The 20,918-nt window shown below is 40.2% G+C and overlaps 1 protein-coding gene across 1 annotated transcript in view; it reads left to right on the top strand.

The window, feature by feature from the left end:
* Nucleotides 1-20,918, top strand: part of MBD6 (methyl-CpG binding domain protein 6) — a 613,628-nt gene that overhangs the window by 371,875 nt on the left and 220,835 nt on the right. The window lies entirely within an intron of this gene.

Raw genomic sequence — 20,918 nt, 5'->3', positions numbered from 1 at the left:
TACATGTGAAAATATTGTACTGATGCGAAAAGTGACTAAAGTGAATGATAGGGATTGCATTTTCATTCAAAATGTTTGCTGTTTCTAATGTTAAGCGTAGTCCTTTTGTTGTTGTTGTTATCACTGTTGTTGTTATTACTTTTATTGATAGTAGTAGTAGAAGCAGTACTAATACAATAAAGTTAGTGTGTTTTGGTTTTCAGGTGTCTCCAAAAATAATGTGACTTGATAAGAATTAGAGAGTTATTTTCATTATAGTGAATCGTTTTCACCATTGCCTTGATTGTTTTAAAAAATGAAATTAAATGTATTTCTATTTATTATTGCAAGTTGAGAATGGAAATTAAATGGCACAGTTTTACTTTAGCCCAGGGCTGAACTTCCAGTGGGTCACATAATTTAATTTTCACCCAAAAATGTGTTCTAGAATTGTTGACTTTCACTGCATTGGGAAAATATTCATCATAGCATATGCCACTACAGTTTTAAGGTGTGGTCTGAGTGAGGCTATTTGGGAATGCATCCTTTCACTGTTATCTAGATGCACGCACGTCATGCAAAAACAGCATGTACTTTCAAGAAATCATCTCAGAGGAAGGGGCTTTTACCCTTATTGACAATGGACAGTAATATGATGTGTATGTAGAAGTTGTAATGAGCTAAGCAGTTAGTAGCAAACAAACCTAGTTTACAGTTGCAAGAACAAATGTCCTGATTTTTTTTATTTTGTATTGTTTTTTTGTTTGACAGTTTTCCTTGCAAGTGGTAATATCGTTTAAAAGACAGTTACGAGCAGAAAATGTTAATACATTTTTGAAAGTATATTGGGCTTCTCTGCAGTTCCGAGGACTTTTCTATAATAATATTTTACAATCGTGCTACTCCATCAGAATGTGATAAAGCAGTTGCTCTAACTCTCATGTGATTTTGTTTTCCAGGCAGTGCTGTTTCTTCCTAGAGGATACATTTCTCCCACAGTATAATGTTGATTTGCCCTTTGTTTTGCTTGATTGCCCTGTTAGCGCTGACTTAGAAATGCAGTGTGGCTCAAACGGGTTCATAAGTGATTACTGGGCTATTGACCCAAAGGTCTTTATAAGACTAGCCATCTGTGCCCCATATAATACTAGAGAAACCCAAGATAATGGATCTTGCTTAAACTCGAGATCTTAGTTAGCAATGATTGCCCATATCTAGGAGGGTCATAGGTGAAATCCCCAGCAGGAATTTATGGTTTCCCATCCAGTCATTGAGACTACGCTTAAACAGGGTCATAGAGGGGCTTTGTTTGATGTGAACTGGTAGCCTGTTCCAGAGGAATGGCAACCTCTGCAAGACATATCTGCCTCTCCAACAGGTGCTATTTATGTTGTATGCCAGGTTAAGGTCCCTGGAAAAGGTGACCCTTGTCCCATTTGACTTGTGGATGTGCAACATTTCCATTAGATTTGGATCTGAGATTGTTCTGTAGACCAATTACAAGTCTTCTTTAAGTAGTCTGTATGCTACTGAGTACAGTGACAGTGACTTCAGTCTGTCAGTGCATAACATGTGCTGGAGACCCTGAATTTTCTTGGTTAGAAATCTTTGAGGTCTCTCAAATTGCTGCCAGTACCTGGTAAGGTACATAACAAAGGGAGCATTCTGCTCAATTATTGGCCTAATGAAGGTCGAGTACAGGGGTGCTATGACCTCTTTCACTCTTGAGGCAATGCCTTTGCTAATGAGGTGTGAGACATAGAATGCCTTCCTTACCACAGTACACGCATGGTGGTCAAAGTTTAGGCTACAGTCAGCTTGCATTCCCAATTCTCTTACTACTGAGTTGTTACTTAGGGAATTATTATTTGTATGATAGTCTGCATATATTTTTACCAAAGGGGGTAATAATGCATTTTTTGCATTGAGTTTGAGCCCATGGCTTTGGCACCAATCATTAGTTTGTGTAAGTCCCTCTTGACGTATATTGACATAGTTTGGGGATTCAGTGATTGCACCTAATTTGCATTTGTCAGCAAACTTAGTCAGCCACAGCCCCTCTGTTTAGGCCTGAATTTCTGAGCAGTATATTCCAAACAATAGGAGGCCCAGCACTGACTCCTGTGGAACTCCACTGGTGATAGGTCTGCTGGTTGAGGTAAAGTCCCCAACTTGGTCGGTGAGCCAGTTACTAACCCACCTGATGACATAAGGGTTGATATTCAACTGGGAGAGTTTATCAATGATGCCCGAATGTGAGATTGTGTCAAAGGCCTTGGCTAAGTCAAGGTATGCTGTGTGCTCACATTTCCCTTTGTCTGTGGCTCTATTGACGTTTTTGAAGAAGTCCACAAGCTTTAACATGCATGACCTGAGCTTGACAAAACCAAACTGTGGCGGATCAGGGGTTTGAAGATCATCTATATCCTTATTTATAAGGTCCATGATGATTGATTTCATGGCCTTACAGGAAAGGCTGGATAAGCTTATAGGTCTGTAGTTCCCAGGGTCTGTTGTTTTACCCCCCCCCCCTTTATGAAGGGGGATGACGGTTGCTGTTTTCTATTTAGCAGAGACAAAACAGTACTCAGGCTGTGGTTGAAGAAAGTAACTAATGGAGTTGCTCATGTTTTAGACCATTTAAAATGCAACCTGAGATGCCATCCGGTCCCATAGAGGCTGTGTTTTTCTCCATGGAGAGAACATTAATGACTTGCTCTTTGGAGATGCATGGTGGGGGAGATGTAGTGGGAATGCTTTGTGGAATGTTTGGAGGGGACAAGTGGATGAAATTTTTGCCAAACCTGTCAGCAAATAGGTTAGCTATTTTCATAGGATCAGTGTGTGTGATGCCGTCCTCAGCTAGTCCAGCACACGTCTGGGTCATACCTTTTAGGTTATGGATATAGCTGAAGAATGCTCTATGGTTATCCTTAGGATGGTTGCTACATTTTTTTCAAAGTTGTGCTTAGAGAATTTTAAAAGTTGTCTTATTTGTTTGTTCAAGCAGAGAAGGGCGTTCTTCCAGTGCTGGGACCTTCTCTTTTTTATTCTTAGACAGCAACTTTTTCGTCTTGTTGTATAACTTATTAATGCCCACCATGGAGGCTTGTTTTTTTCTTCAGGATCTTGTTTTGATCACATCAGGTACAGCTGTGTCAATATATTTGTATAAGTGTTTGTACAGGGCATTTGGGTATACCTTAGTATAGTTGTCAATGCCATCTATGGGAACAAGAGCTTGGAAATTATTTTTGCCAACCCTTAGGAGGGTGTAATTAGCTTTGGTAAAACTTTTTAGCTTGATTTCACCTATGGAGGGGTCAGGTGTTATAGGTACTTCAAATGTGACTGATATGTGATCAGATTTAAACAGTGCGGATCCTATACTTGTGTTGGTGCAGTGGTCACCCATGTTGGTGAGGACCATGTTGAGCCCCTTGTGGGGTTGCATACTATTTGTTCCAGGGCATTAATGTTAAGAAAGTCCAGGAACCTTTGTGAGAGCATGTTAGTATTGTAAGCTTCCCAGTCAATTGAAGGATAGTTAAAATCTCCCATGATTAGAGTGTTTGGTTGTATTTGATTGACTCAAGTAGATCTAAATAAACAATGTGGATATCTTGGTTCATTAAAGGGGGTCTGTAGCTACCAATGACTTGAAGAGGGGATCTTACCCAGAGTTAGTTGAACTTGGAGTAACCCCATGGAGTTTTCCTGACTAACCAGTCTAGAGGTATATCTAACTTTGATGAAGATACATATTCCTCCACCTTTGGTTCTCGCGCATTCATTTTTTGGTCTGAAAGTGTGGAAGGCAAGGCTGAGGTACTCTTTGTGGGCCTGAACCAAGTTTCTGTGACTGCACAGGTCTCAGCATCCACCAAGGAGAGGAGTGCTTCCAGAGAGTGCAGTTTATGGCTTAAACTCCTAGCGTTTAGCAGTATAACCTTTGATTTATTTGTGCGTGATATTTTCACTTCGGAAGTTTTGTTCTTCAGACCTTGCCTAAAAAAAGGCACTATAGGGAGGCAGATGCCTTAACCAGTAACTGAAAGCTTAGAGGTGACAGGTGAAGACCATCTCTGGCAAAGCAGCGTGGTTTATCAGTCATGTCATCCCAGACTGACAGGAACAGAATCCCCTTAGAATGACAGCAGAAACTGATTTCAACAATTGGCTTAATCATTTTTTGTTTATACTGTGGTATATTTTTTTCATTTATTTATTTATTTACATTTGTTGACCGGGAGTGTCCGACTGGACGTAGGTCCATTTTCAGCGGGGGCCAGGGGAGAAAAGCTCCACAGTTAAAATATACAGACAGTAGTTACATTGGATTTACATAGTGATTAACAATTTGATTAACATATCAATTAATTACAAACATAGTTACAGATGAAGAACATAGTACATCAGTAGACAACTAGAATTTTTATCTGTGAAGTACATAACAGACATTAACAATTGTTACAATAAGAAGTTCCTGCTCTATAATAAGTAATAGGGTTATGAGCATCTGAGCTTGCTATAATCAAGGTAGTTAGTGGGGTGGAAAGAAAGGCAGTGGTTGGATGGGGTGGGTGATATTAGAGTGTGAGTTGCAAGGGCATAGCCAGCATGTTTTTATGTGCACTTTTAGTAAAGTTTTGAAGTGGGTGCATGATGGTATGGAGGTAATTGTGTGTGGGAGGGAGTTCCATAATTTGGCTATGACGCAAGAGAATAGTGCTTCACCAGCAGAGTTATTGGCTTTAGTGATCTGCAAGTGATTTTTGTTGCTGGATCTTAGTGGTCTGGTAGTGCAATAGGGTTGGAGTAGATTCTGGAGGGATGGGATATTTAGGATGGTTTACTAGTTTGTGGGCGAGTGAGAGTTGATACCATTAAAGGAGGTGAGGGAGTTCAAACCAGCCCAGTTCAGCAAGTGAGAGACAGTGGTGACTACGGTAGGATGCCCCTGTGACGAATTTGGCGATTTTGTTGTAGCAGGTCTCCAGCTTGTTTAGATCGCATTGCCTTAGGTTAGTATATATCGGAGAGGCATAAAGTAGGGTGGAGATAAGGTGGGAATTTGCTACTGAAATCTTCGCTGCTTTGGTGAGAAGTTGCTTATTTCTGTATAACGCTCCTAGTTTTTTGTGGACTTTTTTTATGGTTATGGATTTGTGAATGTCAAATTTTAGTTTATTGTCTATTTCCACTCCTAGCACTTTGGTGTGTTCTGTTGGGTGTATAGTGGTGTTGTCTTTTGCTGTGATGTTAAAGTGATGAGTATGTTTGGTGGTTCGGAAGATGAGTAGTTTAGTTTTGTTTGGGTTGAGTATTAATTGGGCATCGGATAACCAAGTTTCAACAGAGGAAAAGGCTTCCTGTGTGACTTTTTGCAGTTTGGGTAGGGACTGGGCTGAGCAGATGATGGTTGAGTCATCTGCGTATTGTATGTGTGTGCCTTGTTTGGTGGCAGAGGCTAGATTATTGGTGAAAATAGAGAAGAGAAGGGGTCCAAGGATGGATCCTTGGGGAAGCCCTATAGAGACAGGTAGTCGGGGAGATATGTCATTCTGCCATACAACGGATTGTTGGTGGTCAGACATGTAACTCTGAAACCAGTTGGTGACTGATTGAGAGAAGGATAGGTTATTGAGGACAGAGATGAGTTGTTTGTGTGGGACCATGTCATATGCTTTAGATAGTCTAGGAAAGTAGCAGAGGAGAGATAGCCATTGTTTTTATGCTGAAGGATAGTATTAGTAAAGGAGAGTAAGGCAGTGGTGGTGCTATGGTTTGGTCGGAAACCATGCTGAGTATTGGAAAGGAGGTTGTTAGTAAGGAGGTAGTCTGAGACCTGAGAGTGACTGCATCTCTCTAGTATTTTGGAGAGTGGAGAGAGAATAGCCATGGGGCGGTAATTGGTTAGTTCTGTGGAGATGAATTATATGTGATACTTTCCATATTAATCATATGGATACTGGGTAGGCCAGTGCATCAGCTGTGATTTGTAGGTATTCACTTGGGAGGTTGTCTGCTGCTAATTTGGTGGGCTTAAGTTTAGTTAAGAGTTTTTTTTTATGTTGGAGGTAGGTATAGGTGAAAAAGAGAAGGCAATGGGGAGATTACTAGTTGAAGGGGTGGGTTGGAGGGGAGGGGGGTTGTGTTGTTTAGCTACTGATAGTATGGTTTGTGTGAAGTGTGTGTTGAATGAGATAGCAATATTTTCTGAGGAGTGAGGGATGTTAGGAGGAGGGCTACTGACTTTACCTGGGTGGAGGATGGAGTTTATGGAGGACCAGAATTGTTTGGGGCTGTGTTGGGAGGAGTCTAGGGCAGACTGGTAGTATTGGAATTGTCCTGTTTTATTAGCTTTTTGACTCTATTGCGTAGTTCTATAACTTTCTGTCTAGTTGAGGGGGTTTTGGTTTTGCGCCAGTGCTCTCAGGCTTTATCCCTGTTTTTCATTTCTGACTTAGTGGTTTTCTGTAGCCATGGGGAGGGTTGTGCTTTGGTTCTGGAAAGTCTTATGGGGGCATGGTAATTAAGGATGCTCAGGAAGGTAATATTAAAAAATTCAACTGCGTCATCAAGACTGAGGTACTTTAGACGTTGCCAGTTACATTCTTTGAGGGATGAGATGAATGTGAGTGAGTTAAAGTTTAGTTTTTTACGTATTTGATGGTAGAGGACAGGTTTAGCTTGGTATAGGTATTTTTTGAGTAGGAATGTTGGGGAGTGATCACTGATGCTATCTGATAAGCAGCCTGTTATATATGAAGTGTTCCAAAAGTCACAGATAAAATCACACTGAAGTATTCCAAAAATCACAGATAAAATTTTTATTTAAGTGCAGATGTTGTTGCAAACATTTCATTGAACACTTCAGAAATAAAAATACAGCCTTGTGGACTTTAGCAGAGTTCTGGTTCCTTTCTTCAAGGTCGTGGATTATTCTTTGCTTGTCTTTGGTTTTTTGTGCATTACTTCATTTGAGCCTGTTATATATGACTGGGGGCTCTTACTGACTAGTATCCAGTCCAGGGTAGTGTGCTTGCTGGAGTTTTTATTTATCCTGGTTGGTGACTGGACTAGTTGGGTGAAGCCATGAAGGTTTACATGATGGGTTGGATGGTTGCCAGAACAGGATTGCCAGTCAATATTGAAATCACCTAAAGTTATAGTATCTTGGGGGAGATGGTGGGTAGATCAGCTGAGGAGGTTTTCTAGTGGAGGGATGTTTTGGCCAGGTGGGAAGTAGCATCCAGTTATGTTGATGGTTTTGTTTTGGTTTAATTTGAGGTTGGTATATATTATTTCTTCATTGCCTATTTGTGGATGTTGGATGTGGATGGATTGTGCTGATGATTTTAAGATATGGATGTTTAGATGCTGTTTAAATATTGTAGCTCCACCACCTCCTTTCTTGTTTAGTCAGTTTACTCTTAGTATGCTGTAACCGGTAAGGAGGATTTGCTCACTGGTAATGTGAGGTTTTAGCCAGGTTTCTGTCAGGATGACTATATCTGGGGAGTACAAGTCTATGGTGGCATGGAGTTCATGGACTTTGTTGGATATACTTCTAATATTTAGGCTTAGTAGAAGGAAGTCACTTGGCTTTCTATTGGCTGTGATATGGGAGAAGTTGTGGTTTCTAGTCTGATTATGAGGATTGGGGTTGGAGATGGTAGAGTCAGGGTTGGGGTGGATGTCTCCACTTTGGGCTAGTTTTGATATGCATGAGGTTATTAGTTTTCTCAGTTTTTGAATGTGTTTGTTTATTAGGGAAACTTTATGATTGTGCTCTGTGGGTAATGGGTATGGTGGGAGGGTTACTATGTTAAGTTGTAGGGATGCCTTATGTCTGAGTAATATAGTTGGTAGAATATGCCGGGGGTGCACAGGGATGGTTCTTGAGTTGGTGGGTGGGGAGCTGAGTGAGAGTGAGACATGAGTGGTGGTGTGAGTAGTAGTAGTACAGTGGTAGTGGTTGAGTGGGGGAATGAAGGAGTTTTGGTAGGATGCAAGATATGCAAGGAGAGTGCATGTAGTGAGCATAAGTCAGGTATGCTTGTACATGTTGGCTGAGGAGGAGTGATAGTAGTGGGAAGACGGAGGAGGTAGTGTTGGGTTTAGTGCTGTGGTTGGCTATTGGAAAGATGGGAGGGGTATGTGAGTGTAATAAAGGTAGGACCACTTGGGGCGGGAGGGAATATGGGGCAGGGTGGGGAGCGAAGCGGGTGGAGACCCTGTTAGTTGCTCTTATGAGGGAGCTGGAAACAATCGGGTAACAGAATAAACGGATAAATGAACATATGATAGTGAATGTAGAGACTCAGGTAGGTACCCTGTATTTCCACAAACTCTCAGTTAGCTGTGCCCCAGTTCAGGCAGTTTTAATAAGTTCTATGGCAGAGCTGAGCATGAGGTGCTCAAAGGGTTGTTGTAGTTTTAAAAATAGTGCCTGCCACAGATAATATTTATTAACTTTGGGATTGGCTTAAGGTAATAAACAGGGAAGGGGGAGGGGGAGAGCAAGGGTGTGAGCAGGCAGTTCTTTTGTACTGTTGCTAATGAGCCAAAGCAAAGACAAGTTTTTGTTTCAGAAACAATCAGAACTGACCAAGGACTGCTCTGAAACCGTAAGTCATTTCTTAACCATTTCTCTGGTGAAAAAAAACAGGATAACCTTGTTATCAGTAGGCTACTGTGGTCTCAGTTTAAATTAACAAACACACAGTATTTATCAGTTATGGATAGTATTTGCTAACAGAAGGGAATAAGAGAGAAAATGGAAGATGAGTGTGTGTGTGTGTGGGGGGGCTGCTTACAAGCCAAAGCAGAGTGCTCTCCAGGGGAAAATGAATATTGGCTCAAACAGGTAGACACATATTCAGAGTTAACTTTAGCTGTTTGCAGACGGTTCTGACCCGGACTGCACTTTTCTTATAAGAATGATAAAGGTGGTACCGGAGTTGAATACTTAGAGTGGTGTTAGGTTGGAGGGACACTGAGCTCCTCATGGGGCCTGTAGCTGAGTGGATTGTAGTTTCTGGTTTACTAGATTGTAGTCATCCTAGATGAGGTTAGAATGCTGTTCGAGGCTAGGGACATACTTGCCTGGGACTCTTCTTCTTAGAGCACAATCATGTCTCTCTTCAGATAGTCCAGTGAGGTACGTATCAAGTCATTCACACCAACGTGAACTATGACGGAGTCATAACGGTGCTTGTTGAGAGACTTGAGTCCACGTGTGGTCTGATGGATCCTGGCACCCAACATACAGCTGACCTTAACCTTCTCCTTGTCCAGCTTAGTGAATGGGACATCCAAGTATCTTACAATGGAGTCACCTATGACTAAAAAAATCTGGTTTAGATGTGCTTGCCGTAGTGGCTTATTTGGTGAGACACTGGTGCTTGTGTTTTTGTGTATTGAGTGCTGTAGGTGCTGTATTAGGTGTATCATGTCTGTGTTTGAAAGTTTTCTGGTGTTTAAGTAGGTTTCTGGTGGGTACAGCTGCATATGATGGTTTACGTTTTGAGTACATGGTTTGCGTAAGAGGTGTAGTGTGTGAGCTAGCAACCTGTTCAGTGTTACTGTTCTTTGCGAGAGATAGCAAAGATTCCAGATTCTTAGTGTAGAGGCATCTCTCTCAAATTGTACTTGGGGGATTTAGGAATAGAGGGTCCTCATTGTACTTGAGGCCGTTTCTATACTGCTTCAGGATTCCCATGTCAATCAGGCTGGTAGGAGAAATGAAGGGAAATTGACCATCCATAATGCTAGGTTAAATCCTGTTTTCACAGTAGGGAGAGAGAGAATGGAGGGTGTGGTATAACTGGGTTCTCCAAACGGGGTCTGTACTAATGGAGTACTCTGTAAAGGGTCTAAATTAGTGGGGGTTCTCTAAATGGTTTGAGACTATTGTAGATTTGGTGATTTTGGGACTGTTTAAGGGGAAGAAGTGCAGCTGGAGTGCTCTCTGAGCAACTAAGCACAATTTACGGGCTTCTCGGACGGATCACTGGCAGCTACTAAGGAAAATGTTTCTACTGAGGTTTTGCGTTTGTAACCACCATTGGTTACTCCCACTGTGTAGTAGTGAGCGATGGCGCACAGAGGTGTACTAGGCTTTAACAGATGAATACAGCAGAGCAGTGGCTGGTCACCTAACTCTGTGGAGCTGTGTTAAAACAAGCACAAATCTGTGCAAACGTGGAGCTTATTTTGCAACAGTGAGCAAGCTGAATTAAACAATTTAGCCAGTAAAAAAGCTCAAAACTGAGCCTTTTGCCAGCAGCCTTCAATTAGATGAGTCCTAAGTTCACTCTGTTACCACAAGAATGCAGGGGGCTCGCTCCAACAAAAGACAGCCTGGTTTAATGCTCAGTTTAACAAACAGAACCAGATTCAGCAGGTCTGAATCTAGTATATGCTACAGCAGACAAAAATTGCAACAAATAACTAAGAACAGTTTAAGAAAATCAACAATATAGCAAAATACAGTTTAAAAGTGCAAAGCACAGTATAAAATTGTACTTATGGTTAGCAGAATGCAACAGATTCCTTGGATTGCACAGACGAATACAGCAGAGCAGTGGCTGGTCGCCTAACTCTGCTCTGTCCGAGTATCTCAAGAGACGCTTTCAGTGGACATTTTTGCTATTACATACTTTGATCTGTATAAGTTAATTGCAGGCTATTGGTACTGATGTGTGTGTGTGATACTTTTCTTGATTAACAGGTAAAAGTATGTTTTTTTCTTAGTTTTACTGTGGAAAATTCACATTTGTGACAGAGTAACTGAAGATGTACATACCATATATGGAAAAGCTTGACTATTAACCAAAGTATTTCTTGAATAAGACTGTGCTGGTAACAGCTTGTGACTAACAAAAATTCAAGTTACAGTTCTGTCTCCTTCACTTCTAAGCCAGTGGTGACAGGACATCTAGTGAAAAGGAAAGACAAACTACAAATAGTGTGTGTGTGGGGGGTCAAACTGCCTTGTTTTGGGCTGGATTCAGTAAAGGCTAAACTAGGTGCATGCTAAGTGTACACTGTTCTGAGTGAACAGAGAGCACAGACATAATGCACACTTTCTTCCCCCTAATTTTAGTTTTCCTACTGATATTCTTGCAGTTTTAAATGTCGACAGAGATTCGTAAAGGTTACTACAAAGTGTACATGTACACTTAGTGTAATCTTTCTGAATGTCTAGAAAGCACAAAAAATGTGATAAGAATGTTATTGAATGCATATCATGTACACTTAGTGTAGGCTTTATTGAATCTGGACCATCATTCTCGAAAAAGCTTGCTTACAATATCACTTTAGGATAGAGCAGATTTTAATATAATCACTTACGGTTGTACATGTTAAATAGAATTGCATAGAAGATCACAGTAAAATAAAAACCTTTTTTTTCAGTTCCTGCTCATAGCTATCCTTTAAGTGTTAGCCGTTATCTACAAGCCATAAAAAAAAAAAAAACAGCTCTAACCATGAAACTGTCAAAGTAAAACATGAAATCAGAACCTTATTCTAATCCTAGAGGTAAAATGGAGTTGCTTTCTTGTGATTTCCAAACACAAGGTTCACCAAATGTGAAGCAGGCAAACCTCCTTATGCAAGTTTCAGTGTGCTACAGGGTAGTCTGAAGTAAACCTGAAACATAATCTTCTTCTTCTTTCGGCTTTTTCCCGGTTAGGACTCTCCACAGCGAATCACCTGTCCGCTCATGATTGGCAGTGGAATTTTATGGTGCTGAGGTGCCAGCCCGGCGCCCAACCTTCCACAGAAGGTACACGCACACACTCACACCTAGGGCCAATTTGGAGTGTCCAATCTACCTACAGCATGTCTTTGGGATGTGGGAGGAAACTGGAGCACCCAGAGGGAAACCCACACGACCACAGGGAAGACATGCAGACTCTGCACAGAAGGAACCCCAGCTGAGAATCGAACCGGAGAACCTCTTGCTGTGAGGCGGCAACGCTAACCGCTGCACCACCATGGCCACCCTTATGTAACTATGTTTATATCCGGACAGAAAATAAATGTTTAAATGTTGCTTGTCAATGTAATTAATGTACTATCTCTTGTATTGTCATTGTCATTAACTTTCTGCTCAGGTCATGGTTGAAAAAGGTCTCAAACCTGAAACATAATACTGTGTCTAAATGTCTGACTTTTATTTTTCTGTGTGGTGTGTGAGTGCTCATCAGTTTCAATACTCTGAATTCAGTTAGTGATGAAGAAAAATCCACTGAATAACTGAACCAAGACTTGTTTATTGTAGATGTTCTGCAGAAAACTTAGATTTTTTCAGACCTCTGCTTTTTGCCTTTTTTTTTTGTTTGATGTTGTATGCAAAAAATGGCTGTCTAAATTGCTCAAGAAAATATGTGGCTGCCTTGTTTTGTTGTTTAAAATAAAAAAAAAAAAGGTGACTTGGTGGAGCAGTGGACTTACTGGCCTGGGCAGAAGTTTAGTTTGCTGCTGAACTCCCAAACATAGATGCTTTCAGAAGACTATTCATTATAGCTTCTTGGAAGTCTCATCAAGGAATAACATTGTGGTGAAGTGATTACTTTGTTCATCCAGGTGTGAGAAGATGACTGGGTACAGCTATTCGGGAAGAGAGATGCACATATAACGGCATGCAAGTTATTCATACACCTGTTTAATAAGCAGTTTCTCATCTGTGTTTTTATGCATTTTTCTGCGAAAAGACTTTAGAACATTGTCTGAAAAGGGGTTCAGTGTTCTTGACATTTAGACTTTTTATGTTGCTGCAACTAGTCCTACATGTTTGTAATGAGAGTTTGTTAAATAAATAACGCTGCTTTGATGCTGGGAAGTCTCAGCAGCATAATTTGTTAAAGTCATGGTCCTTAAGAGGTTTGTGTTTTTCTTCCTGTTTTGTCTGGTGTGCAGCATGTAAGGTACACCTTGTCAGGTAAAACTATTCTTTAGACATGACAGCTTAACAGTTTGGGCTGGACAGGGTTGATTTATTTTCACAGTATGTTTACAGCTATTAGCTTTCTTAATCCAGAAAATTGTAGCTAAAAGTGCTGAACTATAGACAGGAACTACAAAACTAAATTGTGGTGTCATGGAAGGTTCCTTACCAGGAGAATCCAGGGTATAATACATTGTCCTGTATGGATCATCTTAAAGCGTGTCTCTGTACTTAGTCTCCTACAGGTTACTGACAGGTGATCTATGCCTGGCATACAAGGCATCCTCTGATCCAGCTCTGATGAACCTTTAGCACACCCATAAAACAAACAGCATCAGAGCCCCTAGATTTGAGGATTTAAATTTTGCTTGCAGCAGAAGTGTGTCATGTTGACGAGACAGGTACATGACTCAGAGGATACCTATGCTATGGAACGGACTTCCCATCATTTGAAGCAAAGTCTCTCCATAACCCTATGTAAGCGTAACTTTAACCAAAGGATGAGAAATCTGAAATTCAGCCAGGGTCTGGTCCCAATGTCTTAGATAGACAGAGGCAGACAGCAACTATGTCCAAACTAACATACCTCACCCCCTCCGCAACCTTTAGAAATTTCCTAACTATCAAACCCCCTCCTAATAAATGCCCATGATACATAGGGACACAATTAGGTTTGGTTGAGCATCTAGTCTTATTAAAGGCCCTGATTATCTTTAGCCTGGTGATTACCTGTGAACCTATGAAGACATATTTATGGCTCCAAAATACGCGAGAACGTCCACAAGCTTTAGGATTTTTTGCTTAGAGGTATTTGCATAGATATTCTTATACCCAGAGTAAACTTAAAAGCTTTTTTTTCCTCAGGTAGATAGCAAATGCTGGAGTAGTGATGGGGAAAGAGAGATGTAACTTAGGATATGTTTTTTGTGAATGTGATGAATCAATAGATTTTAAAACAGCTCTACAGAGTATGCTGTCAAAAATATTGGGGAAGCAAATTGCTGTAAGTAAGGAAATGACTGTTACGAGTTGGGACATAGGTTCTGAACTGCCAAGATGTTGTAAGGCTTTATCAGGTTTAATGTTATTGGCTGCCAAAAAAAAGCAGTTACTAGAAAATGGGAATCAAATTGTAAACCAACTGTAATTGAAGTATTGAATATTGTTAAATAGGGTAGAACTGGAAGTGAGATCTTTAGATAAGGGAAGGAGCAAGCTGCATAGAAGTAAATGGAATTCTTCGGAATGGTACGTGCAGAATAACGTTCAGGAGGAGGCATGAATTACAGAGTATATGAAATGTTGGAGTATATGACACCTGTTATAAAGAAAGAAAACTCATGCAGTGTAAAATGCATGAACAAAAACAGTATGTTTTTCCTTTTCAGTTAATGTATGTGTGCCTGTGTCATAAGTGCTAATTTAATAAAAAAGACTAATTCAGAAAAGAATGGGGTACAGAGTTAACTGCATGAACTACAGGGTGGAAAAGACGAGTAGCCAGTGTGGAACTGCATTAAATGTAACTGTGGGTGCTGGATTAAAAGCAGTATTACTGCATATGACTGGCGGCAATGTGTGTCTGATATTTGAAGCTTTTTCTTGCTGAAGGGATACATTTGAAGATGTGTAAGAAAAGCTGTACAAGTATTTTTATCCAAAGAAAAGTACTGTTTAAAGTTTGAGGTTCAGAAGTACAGTTAAAAATATGAAAAAAAAGTATATGTTGCACAAGGTTAACAGTGTCAGCATAAAACTACCCTTTCTCAGGCACTGACCTAGAAGTAAAACACATTTAAAGCAAGAGTTCATTTCATGAAAAGAGTTGGAGAAGAAAGTATTACATGAGCCAGATTTTTTAAATTTATTTTATTTACTTATGTATTTGAATTTGAATTTATTAACCAGGGTAGAACAGTGCTCCGTTTTACCAACTTAAACAAAACAACAGAGTTGCAGTAATTAAAAAGTACGGTAAGAGTAAAATTACAAAATACAGTATGTAAATAATAAAATGTATATTATTTACGTGGAGTGTAGCAAATAGGTAACATTGAGTTAATGTGGAATTCCAAAGGAGTAGAAGAAGAGCAAAGGAGAGAGGCGATAAGGCAAAATCAAGAGGTACAGTTAGATTATTTGACCAGATGGGATTTGTTTATATTTAGTTTGAATTTGGACGTGGGTTTTTAGCAGTGCATGGAATATGAAGTCTTTTATGATTGGAAATGAAGGGTTTCCCCACAGAATGGACTTTAATACTGAGAATGAATGATCATAAATATGCGGTTTGGATTGAGGAATTTGCAGCAGTGTGTACCTTTACGATTATGGTTTATGAGGTTGTAGGAGGGAGGTTGTCTTATGAGTTTAAAGATCAGTGGTGGGAGAGTGCGCTCATGTAGAAGTCTGAATAATTATGAACCAAGGAGCAGATCAGCTTTTTGATTAACTGGAAGTCATTTAGCTTTTTCTAAAGTTAAACAACAGTGTTCATTTTGAAGAGACTGGGGTAAAGGTACAAATTCTGTTTGAGAGGGATTGTATTGCTGCAATGTTATTTTTATTTATTTATTGTTGCCTCACAGCAAGAGGTTCTCCTGTTCGATTCTCGGCTGGAGTGCGGGGAGTGCCTTCTGTGTGGAGTCTGCATGTCCTTCCCGCGGTTGGGTGGGCATTTGAAAGATATGCTTAAATGGGCGTGCCTTCGTTGAAGGTTGAACATCGAGCTGGCACCTCGACGTTCGTGAAAATCTACTGCCAATCATTAGTGGACCAGAGTTCCGCTGTGGCAACCCCTAACCGGGAAAAGCTGAAAGACAACAACAACATTTGATCCAGTGACTGAAGCCGCGGTGGTGCAGCGGTTAGCGTTGTCGCCTCACAGCAAGAGTTTCTCCTATTCGATTCTTGGCTGGAGCACCTTCTGTGTGGAGTCTGCATGTCCTCCCCGCAGTCGAGTGACGCTAAAGACATGCAGGTAGGTGCGAGTGTGAATGGGCGTGCCTTCTTTGAAGGTTGGGCGTCGGGCTGGCAACTCAGCACCGTAAAAATCCACTGCCAATCATGAGTGGACCAGTGTTCCGCTGTGGCGACCCCTAACCAGGAAAAGCCGAAATACATTATATTTGATCCAGTGACAAACGACACTCAGGAAGATATCTTTTATATAGGAAGCTGAATGATTTTTCTAGAGTTTGTGAACATCCAAATAGAAAGAGAGAATGTCGGAAAGGAAGAGAAGACTTCTATCAAACACATACTTGAAAGGATTGTTACATTTGACTAACCTGGAGGAGTGGGAATTTTTTTTCAGACCAAAAAAGTGAAAGTTAATCTTTTTATGTGTGGTATCAGAATGTATATTGAAAGTGTGAAGTGGGGGTCTAACCATACTCCTAGATACTTGGGAGAGTAGACATTTTTAGTGGAGTATTGTTGGGATCATGGATTATCTTTGAATTATGGGTTCTGGTGAGTTGCTGTCTGTTTTTGAATTAATTGTGGGATTGTAATTCTTAATCCATTGGATAAGGCAGTGAAAGTCTGCTTGAATGTCATATTGTAGTGAACCCAGGGGATGGTTTGAATGATAAAGTACTTTATCACTGGTGTATAGTAAGAGAAGAAGCTGGGGCAGGTCAGAAGGGAGTTGATTAATGTAGATAAAAAAATAAGGAGTGAGAATGGATCCTTTGCGTAGTGAGGAGTTGTAAGGGATAGAGTAGTTAAAGCTGACATTGAAGTGGTGATAACTGAGATAGGTGTAGAACTGGGGGATGGCATTAGTGCTGACAACTGTTACAATAAGGTGGTCTAAAAGGGTGGAATTGTTGACCAGCTCAAATGCTTTGGTGGGGTCTGTGAAAATAGATCAGGTGAAGCAGACCTTAGAAAACATTTTCTGACTTTGACATAGCAGTAGAGGTGTTAGAGGTGCAGGCATAGTAGCTGGAGTATTGCAAGAGCAATTGTGTAAATATAGTCAAGTGCATCAGAGAGCCGAGGAAAAGTGAGGATACGAAAGGACATGAATCACAACCTGAGAATGCACATACCACCGACATGAGAAAGAGTAACAAGTCAGTTTGCAGATACCATGAAAGGTCATGCCACACAAATGACACTCGGGAAGATATTTTTTATATAGGAAACTGAATGATTTTTCTAGAGTTTGTGAACATCCAAATAGAAAGGGAGAATGTCGGAAAGGAAGAGAAGACCTCTATCAAACACATACATGAAAGGATTGTAAGTTCTGATTTGTGTTGGGTGTTTCAAAGCAAACTTGTAATGAAATGGAAATGGTAACAGTGAGACAGATGAACATGCATGTATATGTTCAACTCATGGAAGTGATAGCAACACAAGACCAAAAGAAAGTTTAAGAACTTTGAACATTGAAGTTGGTGTTTATAGATTCTGGTGCCTGTGTAAATGTAACACCCATATTAAAAAGTTAAACCACAACCACAGTTACAAAATGAAACACAAAGATACATGTTTGCAGCTCTGAAGGACTTCTACCAGTGAAAAAATTATTTTAAAGCAGAAGCAGAAATAATTGAAAGACGATCCATAGCAATTTTCCATCTATTAGAAGAAACAGAATCACGTCTATTGTTTCTCCTGCAAGGGCATTTTGAGTGATCCAGTTTTTCCATGTATTAGAAGAAACAGAATCACATCTATTGTTTCTCCAGCAAGGTCATTTGGAGTAAATAAACTGTGTGTTGCAAGGGACGATAGTGGTTAGCTTAAAATATATTCAAAGATAGCAAAGATTTAGTTGAGCTAATTGCAAAAATAAGGCACTCCAAAACAAAGTAAAGCAAGTAATGTAACATTCTGATTTAAGAATGAAAACTAGACAAAAGTAAATTATTAAAAAAGTACCAGAGACATTGCCAAGGGCTTCATTTAATGTTGTCCCTCAGAATTAAAAAAAAAAGTGAATAATATACATATACACTAGAGTGTCAAATAGGGTCACAGAGAGAGAACTGTATCTGTTCCTGGTACTGGATTACATTTTTAGAGAACATAGTGAAGTTGAAATATTCAGCAAACATGATTTAAGGTCAGGCTTCTATCAAAATTACATCCAGAAAGTAGAAACATTACTGCATTTCCTGCTGACTTAGGGTTATCATTGGGGTACATTCTGCATCACAACTATTCTATCATGAATAAAGCAGGTTATCTAAGGGAAAAGATTTTTAAGAATTACGGTGATGACATAGTTATATCCGGCAAAAGCAAAGGTAACATGGTGATACCCTGAGAAAAGGATGTAAAAAGATTAAAGGGAGTGGATATAACACTAACCACAGAGAATTATGAAGGTAGTAATCTGTACATGAATTCTATGCATTCATATTTTGAGGGAAAGAAATATCACCAGTTCCAAACAAGGTTAATCCCCATACAGAAAAAAGCAAGATGTTTGCAAAGTACTACATTCTGAAGCTCTGTTTATTAATGACTTGAGTATATTAACAGCACCATTAAAGACATTTAACAGGTAGACAACTTGATTTGTTAATGACTTCATACAGTAACAGCATCATTAAAGGCATTAAGTTTAAGTTAACGGGTAGACATCTGAATGGACAGGCAGACAGACAAAATTCAACTGAACAGTTGAAGCAGGGTTTAAGTTAAGTGATAATGATGCCATAATTAACTTGGGACATGTTGAAGTGGTGTCTCAGCAGCATGTCACAGGTGTTGGGATAACTCAATGTTAGTGTATTTTTTTTAAATTGTAAAATCTGTATAAAGCTGATTTTAACATAAAAAAGTTTATTTGTTACTCAGCACATCTGCAAGATAATTATTTGGCTAATATAGTAACTGTGATAGCCAAATAATTATTTTAAAGCATTCCAGTGAGGTTAGTGGGGTATCTAACCTGAAAGTGAGAAGCTATGTTGTTTTATTAGTATGGCGCCTAACCTTTACCCCACAAATATAGTAACAGGACATAGACGGCCAGTCTGTGTCCTATTACAGTTTACTATCAGTTGTGCGATCGCACCTTATGCGAGTTATGGTATTCCTGAACTGAAGAAGCAAAAAACAAAACATGTCAAACGCGGAAGAGGAGAATGTCGAATTCAACATTTTTCGAACATTCTCCACACTTCCGCAAGGTGTAGTGTCCTGCAAAACACAGTAAAGAACGTTTTTGCACCCCTTGCTACTTTTTTATACAAGCTTCGAGATCACACTACAGTGAGGGAAAGGGTACATTTCCTGATCCCCACTATAGTGTGATCTGCATTAAAATGTTGAAATGCACAACAGTGAATGCTGTAGTGCATTTGCTGTTGTGCATTTCAACATTTTTTTTTCATTCTTTCAATACTATCAAATTCGGCGTTTGAACTAATGTAAATCGAACAAAGTCCAATCTCACTTTTGGTAGTAAACCTACTATTACTATGCACTTTAAGCACCTGCAAAAAATGCAGCTGATCTCGACGCCTTCCTGCCAGTCTCTAGACATATGACTGGAGACTGCCAGAAGAAAGAGAGCTCTGATCTTCAAGGACAATTTTCTTTTGCAGGTGTGTGATTTATCCTACTTACTGGAAGGAAGGCCTGAGAGGTCTGTAGGCAGTGGTAGCCATGGACACTGTGCACAGCACAAAACAATCACATTCATTTATTTACTTATTTATTATTACTGTGATCTGTGTAAGGCTGGTGTGCCCAGTAGCAGCAAGTTAAAATACATTTCTGAAGCAGCTTTTTTCCCCCACTATTTCTGATCACATATGGCAGGTGGCCATCAGAAGTGGCTACCTGTTTGAAGGGGCAGTCTGGGGATGAAAATAATGATGACATAGGGTGATCACAGTAAAGGGATCTTTGCTGTGGCTTCGTAAAAAGTTGTGAGAGGATATATTGTTATGGAGCTACAAGTATAAATTCAGTATTGTAATTGGTTTTCTTCCATTTTTCTCACAACCTAATATCGGAGGTGTAGATTAGGTGACTTTTTTTGAGGGGGCAGGAAGGGTGTGTGCGCGTGCATGTGTGTGTGTCTGTGTGTGCAGTTGTAGACACGGAAGGACTGTGGCTGACCAAGTTCGCAGATGACTGCAAACTGGGCGCCATAATCGACTGTCCAGCCGACACAAGCATCCTCCAAAAGGGCCTCATAGAAACAGACAACTGGTGCCAGAGCCATGGCCTCAAGCTAAATGCCAAAAAGTGTATAGTCATCCCCTTTGGCAAAAACAAAGTGCCCACAAATAACCACATAGGTGGTAATCCATTAAGTACAGAAAAAGTAATTAGGGACCTGGGGACCCAAGTTGATAATCTCTCATTTGACAACCACGTGGCCAAAGTGGTTAGAAAAACATTTTATATAGCCCACCTAATCATGATTCACATCTAGATCAGGGGAGGTCATCGTGCCTCTTTACTCATCCCTCATCAGGCCCATAATTGAGTACAATGCCCCTTTTGGGATGTGCCTTACCAGACACCTGCAGCAACTGGAAAGACCCCAAAAGTACCTCACCAAGAGGATCAAAGGACTCAAACAGATGCCATATGCTGCCGTTAAAGAAACTCCAGCTCTACTCAGTGGCATACCGCCTGTTCAGAGGCGATCTGTGCCTGACGTATAAAGCCATGTCCAACCCGAATTAATGGACATGCTGCACCTCAGAAAATCCAATCCCATCGAAGCACGCCTGAGAGACTTGAACCTCAGCACTGAAATAAATAGGACATGCTGGAGGGACAGATTCATAACCCAGAGGCTCCCTTCACTCTGGAATAAAATCCCAGTCCAGGTTAGGCAGAGTCTCTCATTGACTCTCTTCAAGAGGAATCTTGATGAGTGGATGGGAGATCATAGGTTTACCCCGGGTATCACTTCTGTGTCACTGTTAGACAGAGGCACAGTATACTGACCTCGAAAAAAGGGCATAGCAAAATAAATTTAAAATGGGTGGCG

The sequence above is a fragment of the Protopterus annectens genome, chromosome 9.part0, assembly GCF_019279795.1.
Source record: "Protopterus annectens isolate FY-2018-M chromosome 9.part0, PAN1.0, whole genome shotgun sequence".
NCBI classification, from domain to species: Eukaryota; Metazoa; Chordata; order Ceratodontiformes; family Protopteridae; genus Protopterus; species Protopterus annectens.
The sequence above is the reverse complement of the archived record's forward strand: the minus strand, read 5'-3'. Positions and strand labels throughout refer to the sequence as shown.